The sequence below is a fragment of the Peromyscus eremicus genome, chromosome 20, assembly GCF_949786415.1.
Source record: "Peromyscus eremicus chromosome 20, PerEre_H2_v1, whole genome shotgun sequence".
In the NCBI taxonomy this organism is placed as follows: Eukaryota; Metazoa; Chordata; class Mammalia; order Rodentia; family Cricetidae; genus Peromyscus; species Peromyscus eremicus.
In genome coordinates, this window is record NC_081436.1 from 47,752,724 (window position 1) to 47,770,967 (window position 18,244).

Sequence of the window (18,244 nt, forward strand, 5' to 3'; positions counted from 1 at the left end):
TCCTAGGAAGGAACCATTTGTGACCTCCAGCCACTCCGTGTGTATACACAGAGTTACTAGCACAGTGTGGCTCCTGTAACCACGTAGGGGCCATCACAAAGGAAGCAAAGATAGCTCAGTGCCTGCCAGTTCTCTCTGAGAAAGTGCAGCCCAGGGTTCCTGGAACTTCTCATTTGTCATGAGAAGTCTAAGATCTCAATCTTGATATGGAATCTGCTAATTTGAAAATGTTAGCATTGTTAGGCCCCATCTAGAGTAAAGCAAATGTATCGGTGAGCAGGGCAGTGCCCGAGATACTTTCTTTTCTTTTTTTTTTTTTTTAAAGATTTATTTTATTTATTATGTATACAATGTTCTGCCTGCATGTGTGTCTGCAGGCCAGAAGAGGGCACCAGATCTCATTACAGATGGTTGTGAGCCACCATGTGGTTGCTGGGAATTGAACTCAGGACCTCTGGAAGAGCAGTCAGTGCTCTTAACCTCTGAGCCATCTCTCCAGCCCCCGAGATACTTTCTAATTGGTGGCCAAAGTTAGAGCCCCTGTCAGAAATTCATCTCTGCTGTATATACACACACCTTATGTTTACAAAGGACGCTACTGAATCCCTAGTGTATAATTGAAAACGTGTTAAAATATATATGTATCTGTGTGCAACCAAAAATATATACTCAATAAAATTAAAATGGCTCAGTAGTAAAGAAATGTACACTAGTGTCCCACAAGAATAAAGTTCCTGAGCACACTTCTTTGGTGGACATTTTCCTTCCTGTATCTTGTTTATGATAGGATTGAAACACCCCAGAAGTAATGTATGCATATAAGCCCTGGGCTTGAAGTCAGTTAGGTATTTTCTGTCTTTAATATCAGATATTTTGTAGATTCATGTAACACCCATCTGGAGTAATCTATCTGCTATCATATTCTTCAGATTTCTACATCAGGATTAGCAAGAATGGTGTTTGAAATCTTCTTAATTTGGCAAATATTCTGAGCTTCTTCTTGTTTCATTTTGTTTGAGTTGTTCCTGTCTGAGGGGAGAGCTGCCGGTAGCCTATACTAACCCTGAATTTGGGATCCTCCTTCCTCAGCCTCAATACAGGGGTGACATGCATATGCTACCATGACCAGCATTCTCAATTATTTTATTATTTTGTTTAAAAATATTTTAAATAAGCAGTCACTGACTTACTCTCCCTCATCCTTAGCCTAGAGTTTCCAGGGGCAATCATGATGAACAGGCTTGGTGCCTGTTCAGTCCCTAAGAGGATTCCACAGGGTGGGTAAGCTGAACATTCCTGTGGTGTTTAATGATTGCTTGCTCATGATAATTTCAGACAACTGAACATATATATGACTAACATCCTATGGGAGAGAGGAAGGGGGTCAGAATATGAATGTTTTCATTTATGTAGGATGCAGCATCCACACAGCCTGGAAATTAGCATGCCTGAGTTCTGTGTTTTAAGATTCCATGGTACTTTATTTGAATTACCCGTGAGCTCCATTATCTTTTGTGTGAACGCTGTTTTGAAAGAGCTCATTTATACCTATTTTTGCATGACATCGAAACTGCCAGTATGAAACACCACTGAAGTTAACAGCATCTCACACTGTGAGTTCACAGGGCGTCCTCATGTTGTAATCCTAGCTATGGACTTTTGGACAGAAGCTGGGCAGTGGTGGTGCACACCTTTAATCCCAGCATTTGGGAAGCAGAGATAGGTGGATCTCCAATTTAGAAGCCAGCCTGGTCTCCATAGTGAGTTTCCAGGGCAGCCAGGGGTACACAGAGAAAAACCCTGTCTCAGAAAACAAAACTAAACAAACAAACAAAATAACCACATCTGGACAGATAAACCTCTGCCAGCCTCAGTCTTCAGTGGAATGGGTTTGTTGCATGATTTTGACTCTCCTCCCGCCTCTCCCACCCCCGCCCCACCACACACACACACACACACACACACACACACACATAGGGACACACAGGCTGTGGTACTGTGTGTAAATCAGAGCACATGTGTGTGGTCAGTTGTCATGGCCGTTACATCAGCATCATTTGCACATGTTAAGGTATCATTTTACGAGTTGCTTGTGGTTTCTGATCTCTTCCATAGACTCTTACAAGCTACGTTCTTACTTTCCGTAGGACTTCGATGTACAATACAGAACCAGAATCTGTTCATCCGTGTTTGTTTCAACCTTTTCTTCCAGTGTGTTTCTAAGGGATCAGCAGCTGATGGTTTGGCCTGGTCTGACCCCACACTACCATCTCAGTTGCAGCACGGGACATTCTTGAGTAGGTGCTAGAATTCCCAAATTAGTCGAAGAGGAAGATGGATGAAAGCTGTCTTGGTTCGGCAAAACCCACTTGTGACTTTTTTGTCTTGGCTCTAGTTCAAACTAATTCCTTAATAACTGGAATTCCCTTGCTCACCTCTCTCCCTGAGAATCAGCAGGGTAGCCTCGTCACTGTAGCAGAAAATATCTTCAACGGCTTCTCCCAGCCCAGGCCTTGCAGCCATCAGTACTTATAGATAGTTATTACTTATGGAAGGGCAGAAGGGAGATCCCTGGGCTCTTCCTACCAACAGTTCTGTTCCCTAGCGGGACATCCTGGCTGAGACTGGCTTCCCTTTTTTCCCCAGACCACGGCCACAGCTGATTCTTCCTGCAATTAAGTCATTACCATTATTTCATAGCATGGTTTTTCCTCACCCTAGAGATGTAAAGTGTTAGGGCAAAATGCAGGCATTCATGCTGCTCATGCATTTAGGGAGTTGGGGAATTTGCCTTTTAATTACTGTGAAAATATGATTATTTAGGGACGAGGCACCATCTCTGCAGAGCCTGCAGGATTTCGCAGCAACAGGAATCGGGGTTCATGAATAAGGACTGAAATAGGTGAGTTGGCAGGTCCTAGGGGAAGAGCAAGGGGAGTGAACGCTAACAGTCCTCAACATTCTTCATTGACTCCAATCAGATTGTGAAGGTGCCTTCCTGCCTCTGCCTGGCTTTCCTGCCTGTAACATGGGTTCGTGCCAGCTGCCCCTCATCTAGGGCTCAGGGGGCACCTGCAAGTGTCTAACAAAATCAACTAGTTAAGGGAAAGTGCTTACCTGCCTAGACCTCCAGGCTTTAATCACACTCATTTCCCAGCAGAAAGAAGCCTCAGCCTTTGTTTTGCATAACATCCCACAGATTTAACTCTAGCTCACAGCAAGACGTCTTTGGTTTCTTAAGGTGAATAGCTGTAGCCTGTGCATTTTGCTTCCCACGATGTATTTTAAAGCTTTTAATGGCCTTCTTGGCCACCGTCAGCACTGAATCTCCAGCTCCAGTTTTGCTGGGCACTGTCCTGTAGGACTCGACTTAATCCCTACCTTCCAAGAGGATCAGACTTCTTTTCCATGTGTCCGCACAGAGCCATTTATGATTCACTGTAGCTGTTGATTTTATTGTGTGCTTCCCAAACCAGACAGTGAATTCCCTAAAGTAAATGGGTTTGTTGTGGTGCTCCTGATGATACAATGCCTGGTACTTTAGGATTCCAGTAAGAATTACTGATGGGTGGGTAGGTGGATGAATGGATGGATGCACAAATGAATGTATGAAATGTCCTTGTGTCTTACATTTTATTTGATGTCTCTTACCTAGCCTGTCCTCATGACCTAGAGGACTCACACACACAGAGGGACATACTAGAAGACAGCTTGTAGAGAAACTAAAGGCAGATTGTAGGTCTTGGCGTCAAAGCGCCATGGCAAGTTGGGAGAGTAAAAATCACATAAAGTTTTAAGAAAAGATGTTAAAGTTTCTGCCCTCCAGAGGTGGAACTGAACATGCTTTTGGTTTGCCCCTGTTCTGTGTTCTCAGGAATTGGGAAGAATACCCTAGGCAGAGGTTGGCCCCAGGAAGGGTCTCATGTCTGATTCAGCACCCACATAAAAGCTCTGACCAATGCCAGGCATATCTCTGGTTGGAAAAACATACTTGAGTCCAGTAGATTCTACTGTAGTCTTGTGGAATCCTTCAAGCAATACCTCACTTAGCTGGCCCAAGACACCCTCTAGATGCTGCAGAGCAGGAAAGCAGTGGCATTGGAATTTGCTCCTTGGGCCCCAGGAACAAACTGTCTCAGTTTGTATCTCCTCAGTTTTTAAAGTGGATTTAGACAAATTAGTTGTATGCCTCCATTTCTTCTTCCATAAACTGGGGGAAAGGCTGGGCTTTTGTAAAGCCTGCAATCCCAACACTCAAGAGACTGAGGCAGAAGTTCAAGTTCAGGCTGGGATACATAATGTAATGAATGCATACCTTCCTGTATCAAGGAAAGGAGGTACGGTACATACTACTGCTCACCTTGTGTATAGGTTTGATAGGGCAGTTGGCCAAGTGGACATGAAGTGCTTTGCAGAGGGCAGAGTGTGTCATAGATTGTCAATAGATGCTCATTGTCATTAGTAGCATCATTGTGATTAGTTGTAGGAGTTTCTGTGGGAATTCCATGCCAGCCTTTATGGCTGCTTCCCTTTCAGGCTGATAGATACCACATTTTCATCTGTCCTGTCTGCCTACGTGCCTTTGGCCCCAACTGTTTCTACAAGGACCCAAACGCAGTGTCCAGAGAATAGCACTGATCATCCTGCATTTTACCTTTAAATATCTTAACAAGGGGTATTGAAACAACCTTAACTGTCTGGTAATCCATATTGTGCAGTAGCTAGGGTGTGGGCATGCTGTGTACGCAGGCATGAAATAAATTAAATAGTGCTGACAGTATGTGTGTGTGCCCAGCCAGCCGCCCAGATTTCTTAGATCATTTAAGCACATTTCATGTAATGGAATGTGTTATGACTTCAGCAGCTTCTGAATAAAAGTTGGAGGAGGGAAAAAAAAAACCTGAAACATGGCACCAGCCAGGCTCTCCCAGGGAGTTATTTAAGGCAGCTTGGGCACTTCTGGGGAAATTGGGCTTCCTCAAAGAACAGCCACTGTTCTTTTAGAATGCCAGCCCCTCCCCCCACCCGGGGGGGGCGTCCTTCTTTTATTTTTAGATTGGAGGTGAGAATGTGAGTCCAGATGTGTTGTCAAGCCGTCTTTCTCGGCTCACTTGGAGTCAGTCTTTTCCTCTCAGTCCTGCTCTCGTGGTGTCTTGGGCAGGTGGTTCTGCCTCTTCCGGCTTCCCTGCTTTTCATCTGGGGTGTTTAGACTAAACAACTTCTTTGTGGTGCCTTCCAGCCAGTTAAACTTTTGAGTTCATGATTTCCCTGCTTTGTTGTGACAGGAGGCATAAATACCATGCCCCAAACATCAGATAGGAAAGTCTTCATTCATTACGTTGAAAACTTCATTGATTACGTTGAAAACTCCGAATTTGTCAAATACAAATGGACTAGACATTGTTTAGACATTTATTATTTGTATATATTGTATACAGTCATTGTACTTTTGTATATAGTTTTTCTTTTGTTAGTTATAACCTTTTTCTTCTTTTTCCTTTTCATTAAAATACAAAAGGGGAAATGTGGTGGTATTTTACTTGTACTGAAATGTGATTTTAATTGTATGTTAATAAATAAAGTTGCCTGGGGGTCAGAGCTATTAGAGCCATAGCAAGTGCGTGGCGGTGGTGGCACACGCCGTTAAGGACCTGGAGGGCGGTACATACAGGCAGTGACAAGACAGTCACGTGTTTAGGTTTACAACCAATGAGAAAGCAGAACAACTAGACTATATAAAGACATACACACAGGAAGTAGGTCCTCTTTCGGAGAGCTCTCTTGACTAAAGAGGATCACTGAAGCAGGAAGGGTGAGGCTCTTAGCTCTGACCTCTTGGCTTTCTTCTCTGAATCAGCTCTGTGTATCTTATTTAATAAGATGGTTGGTTACATCTACACACTTTCCATAGTCTGACTTTCTTAGTGTGAGCTCAGCTGTTTCCATACTTTACATTCCCTTTCCCCTTCTCCTCCCTTCCTCCCTTCTGTTTCTTCTCTCCTTTCCTCCCTCTCTCTTTCCCTCCTTTTCTTCTTTTCCTTTCCTCCCTCCTTTCCACATTTCTTTCTTTTTTGGGGGGAGGGGGTGGGAATAAGAGTTATTTAGGTTTTATTTCTACAGTTCCATAGGCCTTGCTGGATGCATGGTCATTTGATCTCAGTGGAAACTACCTATGCCTGGACATACACCAACATTCTTCCTGTTGGCAGGTTTTGGAAGCCTGCAGCCGGGGTCCTAAGGCCATCTGAGTCACTGGTAATGAACCAGACTGCCTGAAATGCTCCAGTGGTTGCCTTTTTGGCACTTGGCAGGCAAATCTTTTTCATGTTAGTTTCAAGGTTGTCAGATATCATTATCCCCAAGTATTAAAATTTTCAAAGAAAGGAGGCAGTGTGTTTGATTTATAGAATAATTATCTAGCTTCAGCTCTAACTTGGCTTTGGCAATGGTTTTGCAAGCACTCGAAAATTAAATCCATTTTTTATGGCACTACAAGGTATTATCTCACAGCAAATGATAATTAAACACCTGTGAAATCAATTAGCCCTTTAAGCAGGGGGAAAAAAAGTTTTCCAATTATGTTTTCACACCTCCAAAACTTTTATAATTCCAAACCCAACACTTGTGGAGAAGGGTATGGTTGATTGGCGGCTGCTGGGCTAATAACTTTCCAAAAAGATCATACCTAAATCTTGCTTAGAATTAATCCTGAGACAATTTGTGTAGGGGAGTACATAGGAAGAGGACGAAATCACTTTTGCAGTCAACTCTCCACAGCTGTGTATCGGACACACAGCTGAGGCATCATCTTCTCTATGAAGGAAGTTACTCACTTGGTGTTTTGATGCCAAGTTCTACTTGGCGGTTTATTTAAAAGCCTTGACGCTTTAATGGAACAGAGCAAAAAGATGTTCCACGTGACAGAAGTGCTCCCTCTCGCAGGGCCCCATAGCTAAGAGCTCCGAACCATCTCCAGTGCAGATTCACACCCTGAAAACAGACCAATTGGCTAATGGCTGAAATTGAATACAGTGGAAAACCAGGGACCGCAGCCAGCAGTTTAGCTTTACAGTGCCTGCACTTCATCACCATTGGCCTTGGTAACAAACTCACTGTTCTGGATGCTTTTAAAAGATGATCGATACTTCCAAAGCAAAGAGGCGCATAATGCCTTTGACATCTTCTACTTGTGACTCAGAACAATAGCTGCTCCAAGAAGGTTTCGCCTCATCCTTTCTGATCCTCGCAGGTACTTCAGTTTGCTCAGTGTTTTCTGATTCTCTGTCTTGCAAGGTCCCCGGGACACCTTGTTAGATAGGCAAAGTCAGAATGACTCTCAGTTTTATAAACAAGAATAGACTTGAGTCAATATGGCTTTCTTAAGCTGAGTAAGGGACCAAGTCCAAAGCAGAAACTTTATTGTGAATATTCGTCCCTGCAGGCTTTACAGCATCACTCTACATATACATGTTAAAGGATGCTTCTAAAGTTTTTTTAGGTTGTTCCTGAAGACATTTGTAATAGCTCTTGCTTTTAAAGCAGATGGCATTTAGAGACATTGACAAATCTTAACATTAACTGGAGAAATAAGGCTAGCATTTCATAGAACAAAGATGAAAGGGGACTTTTCAAGATCTGTTTGGAAACGCACGTGACTTTTTCTTGTGAACACCAACAGCAGCGTTTGGATGCTTAGCAACCTCATAAGCATTATAGACCCTGAAGAATGAGATGAGGGCGGAATGCTCTGACATTTGATCAACAAAGACATCATAAAAGATTACTCTAGGCCAGACATATACTCAGGACTGGACTAATGGTAGTGAACAAGAAAAGGTGTGTTCCTGCTGTTACACAGTATGTTATGTTTGGGCAGGAAAGAAGAGTGAGCCCTCCAAAGAATATGTGTCTGAATTCAGGCGGCCTTCAGTGTCAGAACAGAGCCACACCAAGGCAGTGGGAAGGCCTGCCCACAGGCCAGTCTCGGAGCACCTCTCTGAGGAGTATGCACACTGATGGGCATCCTGGAAAACATCTGGAAGAAGAATATTCTGGTCTAAGGCACAGCAAGTGTAAGAATGAGAGCAAGTGTGCTGTACTGAAAAACTGAGAACTCTGTGGCTATCGATGGGAAGCGAGAAAGGGGGATGTTGAAGCTGTGGGTAGAGGCTATTTTAATGCATCCCCATATCCCAGGGGTGTGAATATTGGTCTAAGCAGCTGGAGGAGCCATTGGGATCATTTAACCCAGAGCATGACATTTAACAGGGTTCTTCAGTCATTTGATAGAAAGCAGATTTTAAGGGGCTAAGATTGGGCTTGGTCTGTTTTAAAGCCAACAGGAACTTGAATGTGCTTCTGTTGCTGAGCTCCTTCTCCGTGGGAAGGAGGAATAGCACCGGAGAAGCACGGGAGTGAAGGATGGGAGCACACTCTGCTTTCTGCAGAAGGACAGATTCTGCTAGTAGGCAGTCCTAGACCGCTGTGCATCTTTGCTTCCCTGGGGCTCGGAAGCCTACCTGGTGGGCAGAAGTTGCACAGTACTCATTTGTAATGCGTTGGTTACTTTCTCATAGCTGCCGCAAAAATACCTAAGAAGAGAATTTCAAAAAAGGAGCTTTTAAAAGAATATGCTCTATTTAAATACTATTTACTGTATGTATATGTGTGTGTGTGTGTGCGCGTGCGTGCGTGCGTGCATGTGTGCGTGTGTGTGTGGGGGGGGGGTGGCTGTAGGTACATGGACCACGTGTGCAGGAGCATATGGGGGTCTGAATAGGGTGTCTGATCCTCTGGAACTGAATTTACAGGCAGTTGTAAGAAGCCTCCATGTGGATTGCTTTCAGCCACTGAGCCATCTCTCTGGGCCCCCAAGAAGGAATTCTTTATTTTAGCTTAATTCTGATATTTAGCAGTATCAGAGATTCCAGTCTATAGTCCTTCGCCCTATTGATCTGGGTTTATGGGGAAGTGGGAGCATTTGGGGGATGCGAATCTGCTCAGATCCTGATAAACAGAAAGCAGTGAGAGGCAGGACAAGAGTCAGGGTAAGATGTGACCTTCTGAAGCATGCCCTCGGTGATGCAGTGCCTCTAATAGGGCTCCTACTTCCAAACTTTTCACTGTTTTACCAAAGTAGCACCCCTAGCTGGGAACCACGTTTTTTTAAACACATGAGCCTGTTCAAACCTTAACATCCAACGATGCCAGGGCACAAAGGCATCCTCAGGATCATCTGCTCTACCGCTCTCCAGTCAGATGCATCTATTTTCTTTGTTCCACAGCCCTGTTTCAGAATGAGACATCTCTTTAGCAGCTTCTCCAGAGGACTGTGGAAAGTATAGCCAGCTGGAGGAAGGAGAGGTGACTCACCTCCATAGACTGTCTCCCCCAAAGTAATATTGTGTTTCTGCCTAAAGAAATGGCAGAATCTTGAACTCAGCTATCATACAATGGTGGTCCAGTACATCATCAATATGTAACATTCATTTTTTTTTTTTACCATGGCATAAGTGTTTTATGTCATTTGGCCACACCCCTGCATTTGTATGTCTATACACCCCTCCACCCACACCAAAGTGGGGAAATCACACTTCCTATTGACATCTTCTTTGATGAAACTTACATCTTACATTTGAGTGCCCTAGATTTCCGTAGTATTTAACATATTAATATATGCCATTCCAAGGTCTTGTTTGCACAGTCAGTGTCAAAGGCCCAGGACTGAGTTGTTCCTGTCTAAGTCAAAAATTTAAACCCAGTTTTGGTGATAGTGGGAGAGAAGATAGGAAAGTGTGGTTATCAAAACCAGGGCCATGTCTCAAGGTTTTGTAATCTCTTAAGTGCAGGGATCAGACAGAAGGTTTAAGCACTGGCAGAGAGTGCGGTGTCTCAGACAGTCTCTGTCTCCATCCATGCCTTCCCTGGCTATGAGAAAAGCCCATCAGGAATTCTAACCATTTGCCTCATCTAAGGGCAGACAGGGATAGCCAGGGAGGAAAAGGTCTTTTTCTTAAATCAAAAAGAGAAGTACTTAGAACATTAGAGTGAGCCCGATCCTCCTGTGGGTGGGAAGCCTTTGCTTTTGGACTGAGTCAGTGTTTGTCATTGGAGAAGCCATCAGGAGGGTCTGCAATTGTTCTCCTCAGCTCAGGCATGGAGGAAGGGCAGGAGAGTGTTCAGTGAGAGCACCGCTGTGCATACATTTGACGTGATCTTCACATAATGCTATTTATCAGGCCTGGTGAAGCACAAATTTCCAATTCTCATCACTGTTCAAGGAGAAGATAACTTTTTAACAAGTTGCCAGACCTTTAGAAATAAAGACAGAGAACATGGGGTTTTAAATGTACAAAAGGGAAACCAAGAGTAAAAGATTGATTTCTGTTTTGTTTTGTTCTGAGTCCCATTGAAATTGGAACATCACCTTAGGCAGGCTTGGTGTGATCAAGAGTTGGATATGTGCTTATTGACTAACGTTGAGCTTGTCATAATGAAGACTTACATCACTTCATGTTCACCTTTCTTTCATAGTCCCCTATATAACACAGTGTAAGCTGGTGAATGCTAGCCATAGGTAGGTAGGTGGTGGACCAAGAGATATAGTAAGACCTAAGCCCTGACTCTTGAAGCCTGAGGGAAGGAAGGGGTAAAAATGAACAACTTAGTAGAGTGAGCAATAGAGTCAAGACAGGTTCCAGGACATGGGTGGTCTCAGGGACTTACTCTGGACATCAGGAGTGGAAGGTAGGCAGAAAGACAGGGAAGCCTGAAGTGTTCACTTCCAGATCCCCGTCCTCCTCACTCCTGTCAACCAGGGTGAAGCTGTCCTTAGAATATACACTCTCTGCTGCCTGTCCTGTCCAGATCTTCCTAGCCTTCACTCCACGTTTCTGGCCCTGTTCCACTTGGCCGTCTCCTGTGGCAGAGCACCTAGGGAAAAGCTAATGGTAAGATAATGACCTTGGCCCTCTCCTTTGCTGAGTGGCCTGCTATATATCTCTTCTGGACCATTTATCCATCAAGGCTATTGTTACATCGGGTGTTTTTATTTTATTTTATTTTATTTTATTTTTTATTGCCAGTGTCTCCTCTTCCCTCTGTACCCAGGTAACCCGTTATTTAGCCCTGTCCGAAACACTTCATTTCTAGCCAGAGCATTTTGATTCACATGCCTTAGGACTGCATTCCTCTCAGAATAGTTTTGAAGCCTGGCACGGAGGGTATAAAAGCGGGCTCGGCAAGACCTGTGTCCTCCTGACAGCTCCCCCGGATTAATGTCGCAGGGCGCAGTGTGTTACAAATCCCTGTCTTCACCTTTGCTACCTCTGTGTTTCTCCCTTCTTCTGGGAAAAGCTCAGAGAGCCTGTAGAATACACTGCAGACACTGCTTTCCTTACACAAACTCCACAAAGCCTTTCTGCGTCATCACCTGTGAAAGGAGAACAGTCGTTGCACTGTTCTACTCCTCATGGAGGTCATAACGATAAAATACAAGGGAGGGTATAGACTGTGTGATACCCTGCGCACAGGAAAGGTTTCATCAGTGGGATTATTAGTAGTGTAGGTGTTGTCGCTAACAGTCATTGTATTTATTCATGGGCTTATATATTAGCCATTGAGCTGCTCTTTGACTAGCAGGAACCAGGATGGTTTTTTGAGACAAGGTCTCTCTGTAGTCCCCACTGTTGTGGAGCTAGCCATAGTAGATCTGCCTGCCTCTGCTTCCCGAGTGCTGGGGTTAAAGGCTTGTACCATCAGGATGGTATTCTACCCCTTTGGAAGTACACGATATGCTCAGTGTATGCTGTGTCTGTTAATGTATGTGAATAACAATTACCACTTCACAGTTCTGAACTGTCAGTGGTGATGCTATGGGCAAGATTAGAAACCACAGGGATGATGACCCAGTGTGTTCAAGAGCATATTTGATGCCAACCATCCCCGTCCTCTTTCTTCTGTGGTAAAAGGCAGGTGTCACTGTATCCGCCTGTGTATCAAACCTATGTCCATGGCGATCGTATGATGATACTTATGAGAGAGTTAGTGCCTCTTACAGAGGCCTTGGCCCATAGAATGCTCCCCCCCTCCTCCTCCTGTTCCTGTATTGAAATAGATTTTAAATTGACATAGAAAGAAAACTGCCTTGTCTAGAAGCCAGGAAATATGAAAAGATGAATGTAAGTCCCTGTCCTTGGTTTTATACAAGCATCCCTGTCTGCAATGGACAGCCTAGAATTGGCGGTCTCACACCAGAGACGACAAAGGGAGGAATACCTAATTCTTGCCATGACTGGTTGGTTGCCTGTTGAATGTTCAGTTCAGGAAACGGCACCACCTTTAAGTAGCAGCTGCTACTGCAAGGGTGTTGTGTTGCTGATTACCCCTAAGGCTATCGCTCCGCCGATCAGTCACACTTTGTGTGCAGTTCTAGGTCTTTGGGTAACTGATTGACATGTATGTAAAGCAGCTCAGTTATGTGCACAAGACCTGTAAGGACATGTCAGACAGACAAAGATTCCACAAACCCAGTGAATGCTGTAGAACCACTGGAACCCATGCTTTTTTCTGCCATGGCATGTGTTTTCAAGAGAACTCAGCACAGGGTCCAGCTGGACCCATTTTCTTACTCCTACTAAATGTTTCTCAGTTCAAATCTGTGCCAGGGATCAATTTCATACTGTCCCATGTCCTGACCTTTAATTTTTATCCCCCCTCAAGAGTAATTGAAATTTTAAGCATTAAATCTGGACTTAGGAAGAGGAAGAAGCAACAAGCTAATAGTGAGCTAGGGTGAAGTTTGGGGGAGAAGGCCCAGTAAGTGGCAGCTGCTTGTCAAGGGGTCCAGAGATGAGCTGAGCAGCTTACTAATTGTCTTCATAAGAATCATATGTCTTCAGACACCACATGTTATGTGGGCTGACCAGAAGCAGCATTGTGTAATGAAGAGAAAATAACTTTAGAATCAGGACCCTAGAGCTGGGAGACTGGTTGGTGCCGCCGTCCTAGTCCATTTACAGTTTTTTCATCTGCCTGTGGGACTGAGCGGTATGGTCCTCGGGGTACTTTGGGGATCATGTCATTCTTGAGCTCCTCAGTGACTCAGTCTCACCCTCCTGAGTTCCAGGAGGGAACAAGCAGGGTCATCCTATCAGGCCCCTCCTGAGCTAGCAGCCTCTTTAACCCTTTCTGACCAACTCCAAATTGTATGTTCTCCCTCACCTTGGACCCCATCTTCCTGGTGGACTACCTCTAGCCTAGAAATGCCCATCCCCTCCCTGTATCTGCTAGTTCTTGCTCCCCCATCAGTACTTGGCTAGACGTTCTAGAAATCGGCATGACCTCTGTGCTCCCTTTCCTCACTAAGGCCACCTGTGGCCATGCCTTGTCCTGTCTTTATAAACCAGCCCACGCCTCCGTATGAACATCTCCCCACCCCCAGTGACTTACAGTTATCTGATAATTTCGGTCTTCTCACTGGACCAGGAGCTTCTTAAGTGGTGCCTAACATGTGAGAGGCATCTTCCTCCTGACTTTCGCTGAGTGGATGGAAGAACACACACACACACACACACACCCACACACACACACAAAGATCAGAGATGTTGCTGCGTGGATCTGCGTTTCATTTTCCTCATCCCCGGGGCACTCTGTGGAACTTCAACCATCCCAAGCATATTCCTTCCGATTCTTTTCATAAGAGATGTGACTCAAACCTGGATGTAAACAGAGGAAGAGTAATTACATATAAGGATTGGGGCTGGCAGGAGTAGACCAGCTGGAGATGTTCGCCCAGTTCATAAATAAATAGTGAAAACCAACTACCACCTCGGGCAGACTGGAACTACGTGAGTCTGGAGGTTGGAGACCCATGGCTGGCTTCGTCCCTGTCCTCTGTGGCTAGCAAAAGAGCCAGATCGTTTGGGTACATGCGCTTGTGACAGTGGGTCTGTGGAAACCCCGGGCACACTGCATGCTGCAGCAGTAGCATCTTTCCTTGTACAGCTTCTGATGTGAAAAATGCTTTTAAACTACACGCCGCTGCTGTGTTGAGACGTACTGCTTCTGGTTTAGTTTTGTTTTTGTTTTTGTTTTTTTTTTTTTTTAAAGGATCTGCTTCACATTTGTCTCTTGGCTGTCTCTGCAAATCTGTTTTTATTTTTATTTTTTATTGTTGGTAGTTTTTAAAAAAATGTTTATTCCATCCCTTCTGATATAATTTGCCATAATAACTTGCAATTGCATACTGCTTCCCTGATTAGACTGCATGTACATAATTTCATTTGAGTTTCACAGCTTTGAGACTCGCAGAAGCTAAGAGATTTGCATGGGGGTCACACAGGAGATCCAAACACCAAATTCTTCAACCCAGATTTCCTTGTTTACAACTGCCTGTGCTTCCTATTATCTACCGTCTCCCTCAGCTGTGGTGATTATAGATATCATTTTCAGAACTGTTTATAAGGTGCTGTGCCTTAGTTAAAATGTATCATTTGATCAGCATGGTTAGAAGTGTCATCCCCTTTGGATGAACAAGGAAACTGAGCCTAGGCAAATTACCATTTCCTAAGATCACCCCGTTTGTATATAGCAAGCTTGGAATGTACACCCCGGGTTTGGCGGTTGACCCCTGAGCTCTTGATTACTAAGTTCTTAACTACCAGGCCTGTGCTGCTCAAAATGTACTGTGCATTACAACAAATTCACGTAGAATCCAGGGCTCTTTCCCCAGAGTTCTTGATTGAGTGGGCCTGGGTGATCTTGAGATCTCTGCAGTTCCCAGATAATGCAGGTGATACCAGTGGCTAGGAGAACAGTTGGTGGCATGGTAGGTACCACTCTGCCCCTCCTCTTGCCAGTGACACTGACTCTCTACTAGAAACAATGCATTCTGTGTGGTGACAAAAAACTTCAAATATGCCTTATTCCGTAGCTCATCTTAAATGGGGTATATCCCGTATATTGTCCAGGACAACTTTAGGAAGAAAATTATCATAACTATCGAGTGGTACTGGCTTCCAGGTTAAATCCAAGGTCATGTCCTTTTTACTGCACATTTCTTTGTAACCACTTAAGAAAACTCTTCCACCTCCTGCGTCGTTTCCTCCGGAGTGGGGATTGTAATGCCTGTTGGCAAACTGGTTTATCAGTTAAAGGTGGAAATTCTTAGAGAGCAGTTATCACATCTCCTTCCCAACTCGTTTAGGTTAGTGTGTTTGTCTTTAAGGTATGTGGGATGATAGCATGCTGCGCATTTCCTGACTCAAGCAGGAGAACTGGTCTACTTTAGAAGAGTGTCCCCCCACTTGACCTCTCAAGCCTACCTGCCTGTCTCCCCCACCTCTAACTAACGATAACACTACTCAGTTCTCCAGCCCTGTAACTACGTGCTGTCCCAAGTGTTATAAAAACGGAGCAATGAGTGTATCCTTTTGAGAATGGCTTTGGGCTCAGCATTAACATCCTTGGGGTTCTTGTATATGCGAGTCGTTTGTCCCATTTCATTTTATTTGATTCATTTTTCGAGAAGTGTTCTAGGCTATGTCTATACCACAGTCTGTTTTCTCTTTCATGCTTTGAAGGGCATCTCTGTGCTTTCCACTGTAGGGCTATTACAGTTAAAACTGCTGTCCACATTTGTGGACAGTTTTTCCATGTAAAAGTAAGCCTTCGTTTCTCTGGGATAAATGCCCACATACAAGTGCTGGGTCATATGAAAGTCCATTTTTAGTTTGAGAAGGAACTGCCAAGTTGTCCCCAAAGCAGCCTCACCATTTCACTTTCTTACCAGCACCATGGAAGGGTTCCTGTTTTCCACACCTCACCAATGCTTGTTCTCATCTGTCTTCTTCAATAATACCTAGCAGGTAGCAAGTGGTGCCTCATTGTGTTTTGATTTCCACTTCTCCAATGACTAATGATGTTTGGTATCTTCCTGTGCTCTTCTTGGCACCTTATCCATTTTCTTTGGAGGAAATATCAGTTCAAATTCTTAGCCCATGTTTACATTGGATTGTCTTTTGGTTGAGTCAGAAGGGTTCTTTACATATTCTAGACAAAAGTTCCTTATAGGATGTATGATTTGAAAATGTTTACTCTGCTTCGATGGGTTGTCTTTTCCCTTCCTGGCAGGAGTTGGGTGTGGGTGTGTCTCCTCGGGTTCAGTTCTCAGTTCTCGCAGGCAGAGGTGGAAACGGGTAGAACGGAGCAGGTCATGGAACAGATACCAGTTATCTCAGGCTGGGCAGATTTTCTCAAATGGACATTTCTCTCTTTTGTTTATGCCTTTGGCACTATTTCAAGAAAGCTAAATCAAACTTTTTTAAAAAAATTTTTACTAGTAAAATGTTTGTTGGGGGGGGGGATTCCAGAGGGTTCCTATGTGTCATGCTGGAGTGATGGCTGTAGTTTTCTTTGGCAACGTGAATGCCTTTAGGAGATTTTACATCTTATCTGTTGTCAGATCATTCTTGGGTAGATAAACCACCTCTGAGTAGTGTCTGTCTGAAAGCGACAATATGGTGAAAGTGTTTCGTAGAAGGACAGACGAATAAATGAATGGTTGAGTTAAGTAAAAGAGCATCACAGGAAATGGAGGTAAAGGATACCAAAATAGGAAGCGCCCCAATTGAAACCAGTAGCTGGCCCAGTTAAAGGGTATTGTTATCTCTTCAACTGAAGCTCCTCAGTATTTCATGAACTCATTGACCATAAAATCCGAAAGGACTGAGCATGCTTAAAAGTTGGAATGGAAAAGATTCATGTCAGTTACTTTTCTATTGCCATGGAGAGACACCATAACCAAGGCAACTTATAAAAGTAAGCATTTAATTGGGGGCTTGCCTACAGTTTCATGGGGTGAGCCCATCACCGTCCTGGTGTTAAACACAGCAGAAGGCAAGCAAAGCATTGGAGCAATCGGGCATGGGGAAGGGGGAGACTGGGCCTGGTGTGAGACTTTTGAAGCCTCAAAGCCCACCCCCTGTGACACACATCCTCCAACAAGGCCACACCTCCTAATTCCGATGACAAAACTGATACCCCGAAAGCTCCTGTGTTAAGGGTACTAACTGGCTCAAGGGTGTTCTTTCTGCACATCTCAATATATGAATGGCTTCCAGCTTCAGTCATGTGGCTTCCTTTGCTACATCAGCAACTAATGCTTCTGTACAGCCATTTAAAAGTCAGGGTAACTGTCACTTGACTTTTCCCCAGGAGTTTTCTGCCCTTCTTTTCCTTCCACACGTTCTATAAAGTAAATTCTGCAAGTGGAAACTTTGAAACTTGTTACAATCCGGGACACTAATAAGATTTTACATTTTTAGCAGTTTAATGATGAGGATGTAGGACTGTGTGCTGGTCCCTCGGGGGTTTCTATTCTGGGTATCTGTTAAACCTTGCAGTAGTCTGAAGTATATTCGACCTTTCTATATTAAAAAAAAATTGGTTTAAGTTTCACACATAAATTTGTGTCTGTATATTCTTTCGCCCTTCTCTACCTATTAGGTAGAATTCAGACATTATCAACATTTGAGTTTGAAGATTCTTGTCAATTATTTTTCTGTGTTTGGTGGAAAGAGACGTCATTACCATCAAAATTTAATATTTTTATTTAGCTAAATTTGATCCTTCTTAAAAAATCCTTTCCACTTTGAAGTCTATTTTGCAGCTTAATTAATGCAGCAAGGGCTTTTTATTTTGCTCTCAATGGAGATAATCTTAATCTATTCACAGTGACCTTTTCTTGTGCAAATTAGTTGTACATGCTTGTTTAAGCAAATGGTCCTTTGCATGATGTCTCTTCTTAATGACGGGTTTATAATTGAAAATTGGCTTACTCCCATATGCCTAGTTTATATGAGAATATAAAAATAGATGTGGACTTTAAAAATATGAATGTATATATCAATATCCCAAAAAAAGAAGAGGGAAGAATCCAGCGCCTTCAGGCTATGGTTAAATTAGACTATTAGAGTTGGAAAATGCTGGTGACATATGCTACTGTCAGAGTCACACCTGTCTGCTCAGCATTGGAAGTGCTTGAAAAATGAGAACGTTTTCATCTTGGCTGGAGGATTCAGAGCCTTTATAGGACATGAGGCATCTCTAGCTACCCAAGTTTTCTTAAACTTCTCATGAAGTTGAAGCTGCAGGTTTAGGAACGTGTTTGGTGTTAAACACCTATAAAGTGGGAGCCTCAAACAATTAAATGCTTTTTGGTGGTCCTAAATTTCACTAACAATAA

General features: G+C 43.7%; 1 protein-coding gene across 1 annotated transcript in view; it reads left to right on the forward strand.

Moving 5' to 3' along the window:
- Ext1 (exostosin glycosyltransferase 1) overlaps nt 1-18,244 on the forward strand; it is a 285,350-nt gene that overhangs the window by 226,108 nt on the left and 40,998 nt on the right. The gene's annotated exons all lie outside the window — the stretch shown is intronic.